Source organism: Mixophyes fleayi, chromosome 3, assembly GCF_038048845.1.
Source record: "Mixophyes fleayi isolate aMixFle1 chromosome 3, aMixFle1.hap1, whole genome shotgun sequence".
NCBI classification, from domain to species: domain Eukaryota; kingdom Metazoa; phylum Chordata; class Amphibia; order Anura; family Limnodynastidae; genus Mixophyes; species Mixophyes fleayi.
In genome coordinates this window covers 59,677,455-59,692,105 of record NC_134404.1, presented here as the reverse complement: position 1 = coordinate 59,692,105, position 14,651 = coordinate 59,677,455, and the positions used below count along the sequence as shown (strand labels likewise).

At 43.5% G+C, this 14,651-nt stretch overlaps 1 protein-coding gene across 1 annotated transcript in view; it reads left to right on the top strand.

Moving 5' to 3' along the window:
- The first annotated feature begins 10,832 nt into the window (after nt 1-10,832).
- The window catches only part of DZIP1L (DAZ interacting zinc finger protein 1 like), a 50,661-nt gene continuing 46,842 nt past the window's right edge, over nt 10,833-14,651 (top strand). Inside the window, exon 1 of the mRNA XM_075201548.1 lies at nt 10,833-11,401. The gene's annotated coding sequence lies outside the window, so the exon portion shown is untranslated. The remainder of the gene's footprint in view (nt 11,402-14,651) is intronic.

Genomic DNA, 14,651 nt, shown 5'->3' with positions numbered 1-14,651 from the left:
AAGAAGGAAGCATCAAGATTTACTATAAGATCAGGGCCGCCGAGAGGGCCCGGCCATGCCAGGGGGTAATCGTTGGTGGGGGGAGCTGGAAGAAAAAAAAAACATACTCACGTGATCGCGCGGCGCCGTGTCCCTCCTCTCCTCTTCTCCATTCACACTGACTGCCAGGCGTGACGTCATCAAGTCACGCCCGTCAGTCAGTGAGGAGCGCAGCAGCCAGCATGAAGAAAGAAGACAGAAGAGGAGACAGAAGAGAAGAAAAGAAAGGAAAGAAGTTGACAAAAGGTAAGTAGAGAAACGGAGAGGCAAGGGGAGGAAAACAGAGAGGGACAGTACTATAAAGAAAGGGGAGAGAGGAGAAAAAAAGGTGGGAAAGAGGAACAGTGGAGGAAAAAAAAATGGGAAAGAGGAACAGGAGTAAAAAAAGTGGGAACGAGGAACAGTGGAGCAAAAAAAGGAGAGAGGAACAGAGGAGAAAAAAAGGTTTGGGAGCTATTGAATGCTGGGGTGAGTTTAGGGACAATGAGGTCTATTTATTAAATGTGACTATGAATTATTTAATGGCAGTGATGGTTGCAAGAAATAGGTACTGCTGGGGCTGTTTGCAGGAAGGGAAATAGGTTTATTTATTAAATGTGAATAGTATTATTTTAATGTTGGGGCTGGAGGAAGGCCTAATTATTAATCGTGAGTGCTATTGATTTTACACCGGGGCTGGCTGTAATTTTCTAAATGTAGCCATTTCTTTTTCAAAATAGGTCCTACAACATTCCTGGATCTGGACAAGCCCCAACTAAAGAGACCAGCAGCCACAGGTGGAGAAAGTGAGAAGAACAGGTAGGAGAGAGCAGCACAGTGTGTGAAATGTTGTGATTCTAGTAGGGACAATGGCAATTTTTGGTGAATGTTGTGCCCAATGTAAGGTGTAGGCCAAGACTGAACTGTTTGTGTACACACTGCATTCTTTGTATACTACACTGTGGTGGTAGATGTCCTGAAAGTCAGGAGTGCTTGAACATATGTGACGCTCCGGCAAATTGAGAGTCTAGTGATTTTTATGCTAGCCACGCCCCAATGGCGCATTTGCCACGCCCCAAATGCATGACCACACCTCCGAAAATTTTTGCACCGCCATTAGGCTAGCCACGCCCCAACGGCGCATTGCCACGCCCCTGAATGTATTTGTTGTACCCGGGCCCTGAATTCCTCTTGGCAGCCCTGTATAAGATATGAAACAATTCAGCACTGTAAGGATATATATTCATGGACAATTGTAGAGCTTCCCATGGTACATTTGTTCACTTTTTACTATGCCACTGTGATGACCACAATGTCATTACTCTCATTATTGATCGCCGGATAAACCATGGTTTCAGCTTGATACATTCTTGATCTCTCTGTATTTAATTCTTTATTGTAGAACCAAAGCAACATCTTATTGAAAGGTTTGACATTGGCTCAAGCATTGAGACAATAGTAAAATATTAAAATACATTACTTCTCAAAACTCTTATTTATTACTTTACAAAGCTATCAACAAAACTGCATCAACATACATCTCCTCACTTGTCTCAAAATATCTCCCAACTAGACACCTCCGTTCTGCCCAAGATCTGTGTACCTCATCCACACTCTTTTACAAGACTGCACACACTTTGGGGAATTTCCTCCATTGCACAACATGACTTCCCTCTAGTCCTCAAACCTTCAAGCGTTCTCTGAAAACCCACCTCTTCAGGCAAGCTTATAAAATACCTCAACCACCCTCTTAAACCCTCTAGCCATTACCATCCTTTACACAGTTCAGACAAGACAATAACCCTTTGACCAACAGTGCTGTGTGAATGGATCATATAGCTAGAAGCCTGGGCTAGTTAAGGTTTTTTTTAGGGGGGGGGGGGGCATGCTCCAAGTGCTAAGTGTGCATACAAATTCTCCTCTCTGTAAACATGTTCCTTCTGAATTTCTATCTGCACTCAAAGCAATGTAATAAAGAGCGTTATGTAACGGATTACTGGATACACTACTAATCTTGATTAACGCTGGCTTACCTGAGGTGCGGAGTCTAACGATCTCCCCAGTATTCACCAAGAACTGCCGCAAGGCGGGATGGGCTTTGCTGCCAGGAGTCGCAGGTCGCAGTCCTCAGGTTTGCCCCAAGATGTAGTACAGCGGAATAGGAGCAAGATGAGAATAGTCGGACAGGCCGGGTCGGTACACAGGCAGGCAATGCAGACAGAATCAGGAGGCAATCTCGGAATCAATCAAGACGGGTCGGTACATGGGTCACCAGAACAGATGCGTGGTCAGCTAGCCGGGTCGGTACACAGGAAGGCAGATGAACGTATAGAGAGGAGCGTGAGACAATCTGGGTCAGGAGCACAGGCAATAAGGAAGGTCAGCAAGCCAGGTCGGTACACAGGGGACAAGGGAATCCAGAAGGGTCAACAAGCCGGGTCAGTACACTGGAGGTCAAACACACAGGGAGCAGGAACAAGGAGGACACAGGAATCAGGAGTAAGGAATTGGTAAGTTGCTCTGACACTTACCAAGTGTCAGAGCTATGTTTTTATAGTGTGTCCAATTTGAATTCCCCGCCCTAGGTAGCGATCATGTGACCGCCAAACCCGGAAGTGCGGCTTCCGGGTCCGACGGAGCGGCGGGAGAGCGCGGAGGGGTAAGTATTGTGACACGTTAAAAACACTAAACTGAGACTTCTAATAAAAACAGTCCTGATATTCTTGATATTCACTCTCAAGATTTTTTAAGCCATGGATAAGTCTAGAACTATCAGTAATTTAGGACAAACACAGAATCTTTATTTAATTGAAAGGGGTATATAAATGGCGAACCTACTAACGCGTTTTCCGCTTCTCCACACATCTAGGCACACTATTGGATTTCAGGGACTGCTTGTGGATCCATAATACACTATATAATACATTATTAGACTAAAGAAAATAATACAAAGGCAAGACATCTACAAGTTAACAGCTTACAGATACCTTGGTAATGCACATCAAGTTATTTACGAGGCAGTGCTTAAGAATGAAGGTAATGTCCAACTTGAAGTAGGTCAAGAAAACAGGGCTAGGGAAGAAAGCCCAGAGATGGAGAGGGTGATGCAACAGTAGAAGAAAAGAGGACCCTGCTCATGAATGCTTACATCCTAAAGGAAGGGGAAGATACAAATAGGGTGGCACCATATGTGGGAATGGAGGTGATAGCAGGGACACATGAATTAGGAGGAGGGCTGATAGGCTTTAATAAAGAAATTTGTTTTAAGAGCACACTTGAAGCATCGGAGAGAAGATGCTATTCTGGGCATCGGAAATCATTCCACAGGAGAGGAGCTGAAGAGGGGTAAGGCAGTACTTGGCTAGGCCAAAGAGGAGCAGGTTACAATAATCAAAGTGCTTGATTCCGAGAGTGTATATGAGTTTTGGTGGCTTCCATGGTGAGGATATATTCTGGAGGTGTAATTGGCAGGTTTTGGGACTGTGAGGTATGAAGGAGAGAGAGGAGTCCTCTATGCACCATAGGCGACGGACTTGAGAGACAGAGGAGAGGGTAGTCTTGTCTACAGAGAGAGAGGGGAGGGGAGGAAGGAATGGGGGGGAAGACAATGATTTCAGTCTTCAAAGTATTAAGCTTAAATATTAAGTTTAAGAAAGCCCTGGTACATTCATGATGAGATGGGTGAGGAAAGATCGTTTTCAATCTCATCAGCTTACAGGTGGTACTATAGGCCAAAGGAGCTGATGTGGTCATCAAGGGAAGAGGTGAATGGAGTGGAGATGGTTGTAAAAAAAAACATTCAAGTTTGGAGTCAAAGGGAAGGAGGGCAGCAATTAGAGAGAGGCAGGGTCAATGTATGATGTGTTTGCTTATGGGGGAGACAAGAGCATGTTTGAAGGAAGAAGGGAAGGCATTGGAGAAGATCAGTTGAGGAAGTGGGAGCAAGCCTCCAGAGTGAGGGAGCAGAAGAGATGAGAGGGGATAGGGTCAAGTGGGCATGTGGATGGGGATGATGTAGAAGGGTGTGGGCTTGATTTGCAGATACCAGAGTGAAGGTGGGTGCTAGAAATAGTGAGTGGGGGTGGAAATAACACCCCCAGAGTGTGGGAGGGGGTACAAAGTTGCGGTAACGGGAAGCGTGCAGTCGCACATAACCGTGATCTGCCGTCTTAACTGAATATGCCCCATGGACTCAATTTTAGAGGTGAAGTGGGCAGCAAAGCTGAGAGCAGAAAGAGAGGATGGGAGGGGAAAGGGAGGGGAGAGTCGGGAGTTGAAGGTTGCAAATAGGCGATGGGGTGTGGAGGATTGGGAGTAAATGAGAGCCTAAAAGTAGGACTGTTTAGATCGTTACAGGGCAGACCTGTAAGAGGAAAAAATGAACTTAGTGATGGAAATCAGCATGAGCTACTTTATCCAGAGCCGGTCCATGCTATGTGAGTAGTTATGAAGATATTGGGTAAGTTTGGAGTGACATCACTGAGGGTGGACTGATGAACAGTAAAGGGCAGTGAAAAGGAAGTGATTGTAAAAAAAAAAGAGCCTCATCAGGGCAAGAAAAGGTGAACATGGGGGAGAGGAGGAAAAAGTGGTAGGATCAATGTAATCCAGGTTGAGCCTGGTGACTGTAACTTTAAGGGAGAGGGAAGGGGTGAAGGGTGGGGAGATAATAAAACCGATGAGATGGTGGTCGGAGAGTGAGAAAAGTGAATCGATGAAATCAGAGACAATACAGCGGTGGGAAAAGACCACATCAAGGAAGGGGCCACTACTGTGGGAGGGAGAGGAGGTCCATTGACAGAGAACAAAGGAGGATGAGAGGGAGAGTTTGGAGGCAGCAGAGACAGAGGGAATGTCAATTAAGATGTTAAAGTCCCCCAGGATGAGGGAGGGAATATCAGAGAAATGAAAGTGATAGTGATTGAGGATTTGAGAGGAGCAGGGGGGTGGTAGATAACAGCCATATGAAGGTGGAAGAGGCATATAGATTGGACGTCGAAGGAGAAGAAAAAAAGGGAGGGTTCAGACTGAATAAACTGGAAAGATCTGCTAGGGGATAGAAGATCTCCAACGCCAAGCCTTGGCGGCCCCCTAGTAAGGGTGTTTGGGAAAAGAACAAGCCCCCAATCGAGAGCAGCGGGAGAGGTGGTGTCATCAGGGGATAGCCAGGTTTCAGTGATGGGAAGCAGGTTAAAGGAGCTAGAGATAAAAAGATCACGGATGGAAGCCAATTTGTTACATACTGACCAGAGAGCACAGGATAGAGGGAGAGCGAAGAGAAGAGATGTGGATGAGGTTGCTGGATTGCAAGAGTGGGCAGGATTTTGAGTGAAGGAGTGAAACGAAGAGACGTGGGGGAACGGGATGAGAAACAGAGCTAGCAGGGGCCACTCAACAGGCAAGGGGACTGCAGTGGGGAGAGAAATGGAGATAGGGCTAATCTGGGGGGCATAGATGGAAGAGGCAGGGTAGAGAGAAGGAGTGATGAAAGGGAATAGAATTTTTCTTGGGGGGAGGGAATAGTTAGGAACAGAAGAAACAGAGAGAAGAGCAGCAAGGGGGACTACCAGGAGAGAGGGTGATGCGCATCTAAATCAAAGTATAATATGGAGCCATACAACAGGCCTCTTTAAAAGTATATTATAAGACCCAAGAACCGCCAACTGTGAACTTGGACAAAACTGAAGTCATTTTGCAGAGTGGAATTTGTGCCAGCACCCTTTTATCAAGCAAACATCTGCTCCTCCGCAAACACAATTTTGTTATCCAAACCTAAGTGCATCAGCAGATGACTACATGTAGCTGAACTAATTAAGGTGCACAGTGGGTTCAAAGATACTTTTACACTGAAATTGCCTTTTATGTGTGCAGGGGATCAATTTCTTGTTGGTAATAGGTGACCATACCCTTAGTGCACCCAATATTTTTCTAATGGTTGTTATCACTTTTGCACCTGGGCAGGAGCCTACGGTACTTATTCAACCTAAAGACGACATTATAAAGTATCAGTCTAACTGCTGGGGTTGATAACTATAATTGTCGAGGGTTCCCAATCACAACAGGATTTCCAGGACGAACACTGGAAACTGGTCGAACACAGGGATAATAACAAAAGCCATTTTAATGTTAAATGTAATGTCTAAATACACCAATGAAGGTGTTTCATCATGTTAATATCTGTGTATAACATTACTGTCCGTTAGGCAGTATAGGCTCAGTTAATAGATCTCTGTATTGCTCTATCATACCAACAGTTTTCTTGCATTTTATTCCGCTTGGACTGCAGCGCAAGAAAATTGTAATTTATACAAACCCTAAAAGTGTAAATCAGGCCTGGCCAACCTGTGACTCGACAGGTGCTGTGAAACTACAAGTCCCAGGATCCTTTACCAGTTATTGTCTCATTATTTGCTGGCAAAGCATGCTGGGGCTCGTAGTTTCACAACGCTTGGTTGGCCATGCCTGGTGTAAATGTTGCTTAAAACCTGCATCAAACCTGATGTAGCAGCTGTGTTCCATTCCCCAGGAGCATTGTGTCAGACACCACTGCAGCAGAACAGGAAAAATTTGAGAATAATATCTATAATAATTTTGTCATTTTCAATTCCTACTAAATTAATTTAGTTATAGTTTCTTTTCTTTTTTTAATTTACTTTTGAATTCAGCTGCATTTTTTTATTTGTTTAAAAATTCTTTCTGTTTGATGCAATCTTATTCAGTTTCAAATATTTTAACATCTTATTTCATTTTAAATATTATATATCTTCCATTATTCAAACATTCCTGTAAAAATTATTTAGCTGTACTAATTTTGAAAGTATCCACATTTTTATGATAATACACAGATGGACAAAAGACAAAACAAAGTGTGTATAATTCTACAAGAGACAAAGAAGCTCCACTGGTAATATGTTAAATCTGGAGATTTTTTGCCTAATTCTTTAATTTCCTTGTTATCTGATACCTAGATATCAGTGCTAGGACAGGCAAAAATTAAGGGTAATAATAGAATGTTAAATGTTTAAAATATTTTATTTTTTTACATATATTATAATTTTTACTCCTTCTGAACTACATGATCAAAACATGCTGCCAATTAAAACAAGCAGAAGATGAGCCACTGAACAACCTGGTAACTGGGAAATGTTATGTGTGCTTTGTGGAGTGTGTCTAGAGATCATTAGAGGCCCTTAGATTCTCCAGTGGCTTATGTTGTTGTAATTAGTATGGTTTGAACAAAGCAATGTTGACAGCAAGACCTGCAATGCTTCATAATAAAGACATGTTTTGGGGACACTGGTGAAAACCAGATACCACTATATACACATTCAACATCTGACTTACTGTTGAATTAAGCTAGAAGAAAATGCCTTAACATTAAAGGAAATAATGAACAAGTTTCATTCATATTGAGGTTTGTTTGACACCACAATCTTCCCTACCAGTCATGAGACTCCCATAACTATTGAGCTGTCAGGGGACCCTGCTTTTTTCACTATCTAACTCTCAGTCTGTGGCTTTACCGATGCATCTTTTCAAACTCACAAGACACAACTCCTGTCACATGCAGCCATGTCCTCTGAATCACATGAGTGGACAGGTCTCTGCCTACCTCACAATCAGCAAACTCATTGCAATGCATTCACCTGGTCAGCGTCTATTTGGGCTAGAGTGCACCTGAAAATCCTCTCTTTATAAACCTTGTGATTCTGTGTGCAGACATAGATGTGGTTTGGTGTACTCCATGTTGGCTTGTTTATCTCTTTTTGGAGCTGGTCCTTTAAGTACACACACTGTAACTATAAAACATGGGCAACTAGCTTCTACACATATTTTTATAAATAGTTTCCACAATCATGTGCAGGAGATGGTAAGGTGGTACAGGATATCCCAGTCACAATGAATCCTTCCAATTCTACATAAGGCCCTTTAAAAGAAGTATATTTTTGCCTTCTGAAATATGGTAACCCTAATATAAGGTATTTATCTGCCTACTTCAGACCTAATGGTGGCGCCAGCCCTGCAGGTGATTAGTCAGGGGCTGGTTGGCAAATTTTACTCTGGGAGGGACATGATACTCAGCTAAGCAGCCTATTAGGAACATGCTAAGGGAAAAAATGAAGGTTGCCCAGTGACCCAGACCAAAGTAGCTCATTATGGGCAGGGCCGCCGAGAGGGGGGGGAGTGGGTACAGTTTACCCGGGCTCGGCCATGCCAGGGGGCCCGGGCCGGGCCCTCGCTGCTAATTAATTTATTTTTTTTTCTCTCTTGCGCTATTTTTTTTTAACTTTTTATATATTTTTTTCCCGCGGGGGGGGGGAGGGGGGTTCGGGGGGTGGGTCTTTGGTTTCTTGGGAGCTGGGAGGAAGAATAAATTAAAAAAAAAAAAAATACTCACGTGATCGCGCGGCGCCGTGTCCCTCCTCTCCTCTTCTCCATTCACACTGACTGCCGGGCGTGACGTCATCAAGTCACACCCGTCAGTCAGTGAGGAGCGCCGCAGCCAGCATAAAGAAAGAAGACAGAAGAGGAGACAGAAGAGAAGAAAAGAAAGGAAAGAAGTTGACAAAAGGTAAGTAAAGAAACGGAGAGGCAAGGGGAGGAAAACAGAGAGGGACAGTACTATAAAGAAAGGGGAGAGAGAAACAGAGGAGGAAAAAAAGCAGAGAGCCACAGGGGAATAAAAAAAAATTGGGGAGAGGAACAGAGGAGGAAAAAAAGGAGAGAGCAACAGGGAAATAAAAAAAAATTGGGGAGAGAGGAACAGAGGAGGGAAAAAAAATTGGGGAGAGAGGAACAGAGGAGGGAAAAAAAAATTGGGGAGAGAGGAACAGAGGAGGGAAAAAAAATTGGGGAGAGAGGAACAGAGGAGGGAAAAAAAATTGGGGAGAGAGGAACAGAGGAGGGAAAAAAAATTGGGGAGAGAGGAACAGAGGAGGGAAAAAAAATTGGGGAGAGAGGAACAGAGGAGGGAAAAAAGGAGAGAGCCACAGAGGAATAAAAAAAAATTGGGGAGAGAGGAACAGAGGAGGAAAAAAAGGAGAGAGCCACAGAGGAATAAAAAAAAGTGGGAGAGAGGAACAGAGGAGGAAAAAAAGTGGGAGAGAGAGGCACAAAGTAAAAAAGAAGGGGGAAAAGCAGCATGGAGGTCGCAGTGTGAGCATAAGGGGGTACAGTGTAGTTGTGATGAAGGGGCACAGTATTGTGTGTGTGATGGCACAGGGGGCTTGTTGCAATGTAGTGTGTGTGAGGTAGGTGGCAGCTAATTAATGGGCGCTATTTTGTTTGTAGGGTGATGGTGAGGCAATTTAATAGTAGGGACTATTAATTTAAGATGGGGTGGTTTGGGGGCTATTGAATCTTGGGGTGAGTTTAGGGAGAATGAGGTCTATTTATTAAATGTGACTATGAATTATTTAATGGCAGTGATGGTTGCAAGAAATAGGTACTGCTGGGGCTGTTTGCAGGAAGGGAAATAGGTTTATTTATTAAATGTGAATAGTATTATTTTAATGTTGGGGCTGGAGGAAGGCCTAATTATTAATCGTGGGTGCTATTGATTTAACGCTGGGGCTGGCTGTAATTTTCTAAATGTAGCCATTTTTTTTCAAAATAGGTCCTTCAACATTTCTGGATCCGGACAAGCCACAACTAAAGAAACCAGCAGCCACAGGTGGAGAAAGTGAGAAGAACAGGTAGGAAAGAGCAGCACAGTGTGTGAAATGTTGTGATTCTAGTAGGGACAATACCAATTTTTGGTGAATGTTGTGCCCAATGTAAGGTGTAGGCCAAGACTGAACTGTTTGTGTACACACTGCATTGTTTGTATACTACCCTGTGGTGGTAGATGTCCTGAAAGTCAGGAGTGCTTGAACATATGTGACGCTCCGGCGAATTGAGAGCCTAGTGGTTTTTATGTTAGCCACGCCCCAATGGCACGTTTGCCACGCCCCCAAATGCATGACCACACCTCCCAAAATTTTTGCACCGGCATTTGGCTAGCCACGCCCCTGAATGTATGACCATACACACAAATTTTTTTGCGCCGCCGTAAGGCGTCGCAAAAAATTTTTGGGGCTTACTTCACTATGAGGGGGGCCCCATGAATTTGCTGTACCCGGGCCCTGAATTCTTCTTGGCAGCCCTGATTATGGGACCAAGCATATCTCCCAACTGTCCTAATTTTGGCGGGACATCTCAATTTGTGGCAAGAAAAAGAGTGGGGCTTAAAACAATGGGTGGGGCTTTACCCTAATTTGACCATTTGTGGGTGGAGTTTGGTCAGGAAGTTATTTTGTCCCAATTCCAAGATTATAAATGTTGAGAATTATGTGGGGCAGGGGGCAAATGCCTTCCTCAGAGCACCATATCTCTCCCATTCCCTTCTAGCATAAAGGGGAAGATTCAATTTGGTGAGCAAGTCTCTGTTAGATCAATGGAGACACCTTGCTAAGATATTACAGCTGGAATCTCCGCTCATATTTCCTCACACCCGATTCCTACCGTAATTCCAGTAATATGCGCAGTGCAATGACCGCACACCGACAACTAAATCTCCCCCAAAGGGGCATTTTCAATTATCTTTCCTGCTCGCGGTAACGCGTGTTTCCGTGAAAAGTGTGCATTATTGTCAGTAATACAGTACCGCAATAACGCAGATTTTCCTTCGCAACCCTATGGGGTGCGCACGAAAATCCACGTTATTACGGTACCGTGAATTGCCTTCACGGCCTGTTCCGGAGCGTTACCGCGGACCGGAAACGTAACTGAATATGGCCCAAAGAGTCCATTGCTTCTTACCCAGAGTACCATACTCTACAGCCCTTGGTGGCCCATTGTGCCAATATAATGTCCCTGTCCTGATGACCTAGTAGTATTAAGCTCGATATTGGGCTCCACCTCCATTCCTGAGCTGAATACTAGAGCCACATTCTGGACAAGAAAGTGGTCTCTGTGAGCCCTTAAAGCAGGTACACAAGGATCCCTCTCCTTACTGGACGTGTTAGATGAAAGCAGCGGTGAGGAGCAATCAGTCACTGGGCATCTCTGTTCCGTCCGAAATGATGACAGGGTGCAAGTCTCCATTGCCTCAGGCCGCCTCCATCCTGTAGACTGAAGAACAATGCGGGCCATGGCTACATACTAGGAGTATACCGTCCACGGCTCTGTAATGTCCCATGATCCATCATCTCCCTCCACACATCCCTCCCTCTCCCGCCCATCACACTCTGCTGGAGGAAGCTCGGACATGGCCGGGGAAGTGGGAGCGGTGTTGCTCAGGTAACAGCTTGGCTTCCGATGAGATGTTCAGTTACACATCGAGCGATAGAAAACTTTAGTATCAGTCCTCGCCGGCCGCCGTGTTCATGTGCAGGATCCCCAGGTTAGTTTCTGCAGATGGATTTATTACTCAAAACAATGAACGTTCTATGTCTGTGGATCGTGTGTGTGACTGTTATGGTTGTCAGTGTAAGCTGTCTGCAGCTTTATTAGCGTGTTTTATTTCCATGTGTTCATGTGTAGGTTGATCTTTAATGCAGTGTAAATTCATATCTCTGTACATGGGTGTTTATAAGTCTATGAATTAAATTTACTGTACTTTGATATATACATACATACATAGGGGTCTATTTAAGAAGTGGTGAAGAGCCAAAATACACGCGTAAACTCCAAAATGCTCCTTCACCACTTATTGTTGTTTAACAGTAAGTTAAGGTTATGGAAATTGTGAATTTTTCCTGCTTAAACCTAATTATTGGATCTTACCGCGGTCCCCATAGACCTCTTTGGAGAAATCAGTTAATTTATTAAGTTAGCACCATCCTAGGATGGCGTTACTGGTGTTTTTCAATGGGATCAAGCTGAAGTCTCTCCGGCTTCGCCGGATCCCTTTGCTGGAAAGCACTATGCACATAGCGCTTTCTACATTAGCCGGAAGCGTTAGGCTGCCGTGAAGAGAGAAAATTGTTTGTTGCAGACGGTGGTCAACGCAAGTGCTCCCAGAGCAGCCACGGCATAGTAAATTGCAGTGGTGCTTCTTTATGTGCTATTGGAATTTGCAGCAATACATATTGATGGCTACTGCGCTGGGGGCATAAATAGGCCCCACAGTGTTATTTATCACTGTACTCGTTGGATGTGGTAATGATAGTCAAAGACCCCAAAATTTAAGTCAAATTCTAATTCTAATCTCAGTCCAGATCAGAGTTTTCCATCTGTGTATAATACATAAACAAAGAAAAGCATCCCCCATTAGTTGTAAAAATTCACTTTGATAGGGTGGTAAATATTGCATCAATTTCTGTCCAACTGGTATAGAATACGTTTGTCAATCAGTTGACAGCTCCTACACTCCACATCAGCAGGATAAATCCAGTAGTAATAAAAGTGAATGGTACCTCTTCAGAGTTTATCCATAGCGATATTACTCGTTTTTTGTTCTATAATGTTTTCACTGTATGGTCTACTGTTTGTATTGTGTTCGGCGCCTGGAAAATCTTGTGGTGCCTTATAAATAATGGATAATAGTAATAATAGCGGTATGCCGTACTTGTTAGCAGAGCTAGATAATCCATTAGGCAATCTAGGCTTCCTCCTAGGGCCCAGTGGCTACTGAGGGGCCCAGATAACTGTTACCCATTTTTATGTGTCCTTTTTTTAGAAACTGAGGGGGAATTGGGTGATGCCATCTGCACAGATTAGAGGGTGAATCCTCATATATTTAGGCCAGGAATATACAGTAGCTATAAAAATATATATTTTATTCATTGCTCACATGCCAACTATCTTTACGGTAATAGCGAGCTAAGTTCTGATTTTGGCACCAGGCTTTGTGCTATTTAACACATTCATTTGTAATTTTCCAGTAGCAGGGAAGTCCTGTGATTTTATTTTTCTGAATTTGGCAACCCTAAATTGTGTGTTTGTGACAGCGGTCCTCTACTTCAATACAAAGAGGTCTGTGTCTCTATCACTCTCCTGTGTATAAAACATTGTTGATTTAAGATAAGAACATTCCTGTACAATCTGCTGGATGTACCAATATTCCAAACAGATGAGAGATTGGTTAACAGACAATGAAGTAATTTAACAGTATGAATCCAGCACTGAGATGGATTTGAGGTAGTATACTCTCATTAAGGGGTCTATTTAGTAATGTGCAGTGATAAGTCTGTTTTTATTTTACTGCTTAATGCGGCAATGAAATATCAACGATCTGTGCAACTTATTAATATTGCCAGGCACTTGAGCGATACTTAAGGTAAGGGGTCTATTTATCATTGATGGGCAGTGGGCAGCGGTATTTAAGGATATCAGCAGCGATGCAGAAAGATGTTCTGCTGCTTTTCAAGTACACTTACCTGCCATGCGACACTCTAAAAAATCCTCTCTGCAGCAAAACTCTGGCTCCATTGAAGAAACGGAATTGACTGTTGTCAATGCTTTTTTCCGGCTCTTTTCACGGATTTTAGGCTCTTCATAAATAGGCACCTAACTTTTAGCAATTTTATTTTTTATTTTAATACAATTTAATTTTTTAATAATATTTTACAATGTTATGAATATTTTTTATGATTATTCAAAGAATAAAGCATTTTTTCATTTATTTTTTTTCTACTACATCTTGAATTAGCAATACCAGTGCAAGCGTTACATGTACTGTACTGCCGCAGTGATAGGTTAGACTTCCCCGTTCTTTGCATTGGGAAGCTATCACCAGAGAGACCTGGCAAATCGTTCTGCCAGCAGTTAGTAATGCTATCGCAAGCGGTGACCTCTTGATGTATAAGGGGAAGCCCTATCGCTGGTGAAAACAGGACTTTATATTTATATCATAGTTGCCTAATCTCCCGGAATGTCCGGGAGACTCCCGAATTTCTGGGAGTCCTCCCGGGAGAGCAGGGCAACCTCTCGGGTCCTGGACACACTTAATTAAATGGTGGGGGTGGGGCTTATGACATGACTCATGTGTCATAGTGGCCCCACCTCCTACCATGATAGGCTAGAACTGATGATATGTGTGTTTAGAGGGCGGGGCCAAACAGCGCGATTCAGTGAGCCACACGCCCACCTGCACCCTCATCTCCCAGAGGCAAAGTTGGCATAAGGCTTTTCGCCCTATAATAAATATGCCACTAGGGCTCATTTACGAAGTGCCAAAAATGTAGACTTGCACTACTTTATTATTTGCTGAAGTGAGTTTATTTCTCTACCTAGCACGTTTTCAAATGTTAAAAATGTCACTATAAAGCTAAACCTACTCCCATCTAAGGACCACCCTTTGGTTTAGCCTCATTTATGCTTTTGATTGGTCCTGAGAGTCAGGTGATTTCAGGATTATTACCTGTGTCATTTTTGTGTGTTTGAAGGTTTTTATTGCATTTGTCAAAGGTTACCTAGAAATGTGCTTTACTGCAAAACTCCACCAACCTGTAAATGCAGACACCCTTCCTAAATGCGCCTTTAACACCCACGCCGGCTCATTTAAATAATTGCTTTTGGGCCCCTCTGTACCCTCTGCCTCTGGCCTGCCCCTGCTTCACCACCCTTGTATGCACCCGTCCTGTTTTAATGTATGTTTTGCATTCTGTATGATTTGTTATCATGACTGTCTGGATCTTTGTATTGCTTTA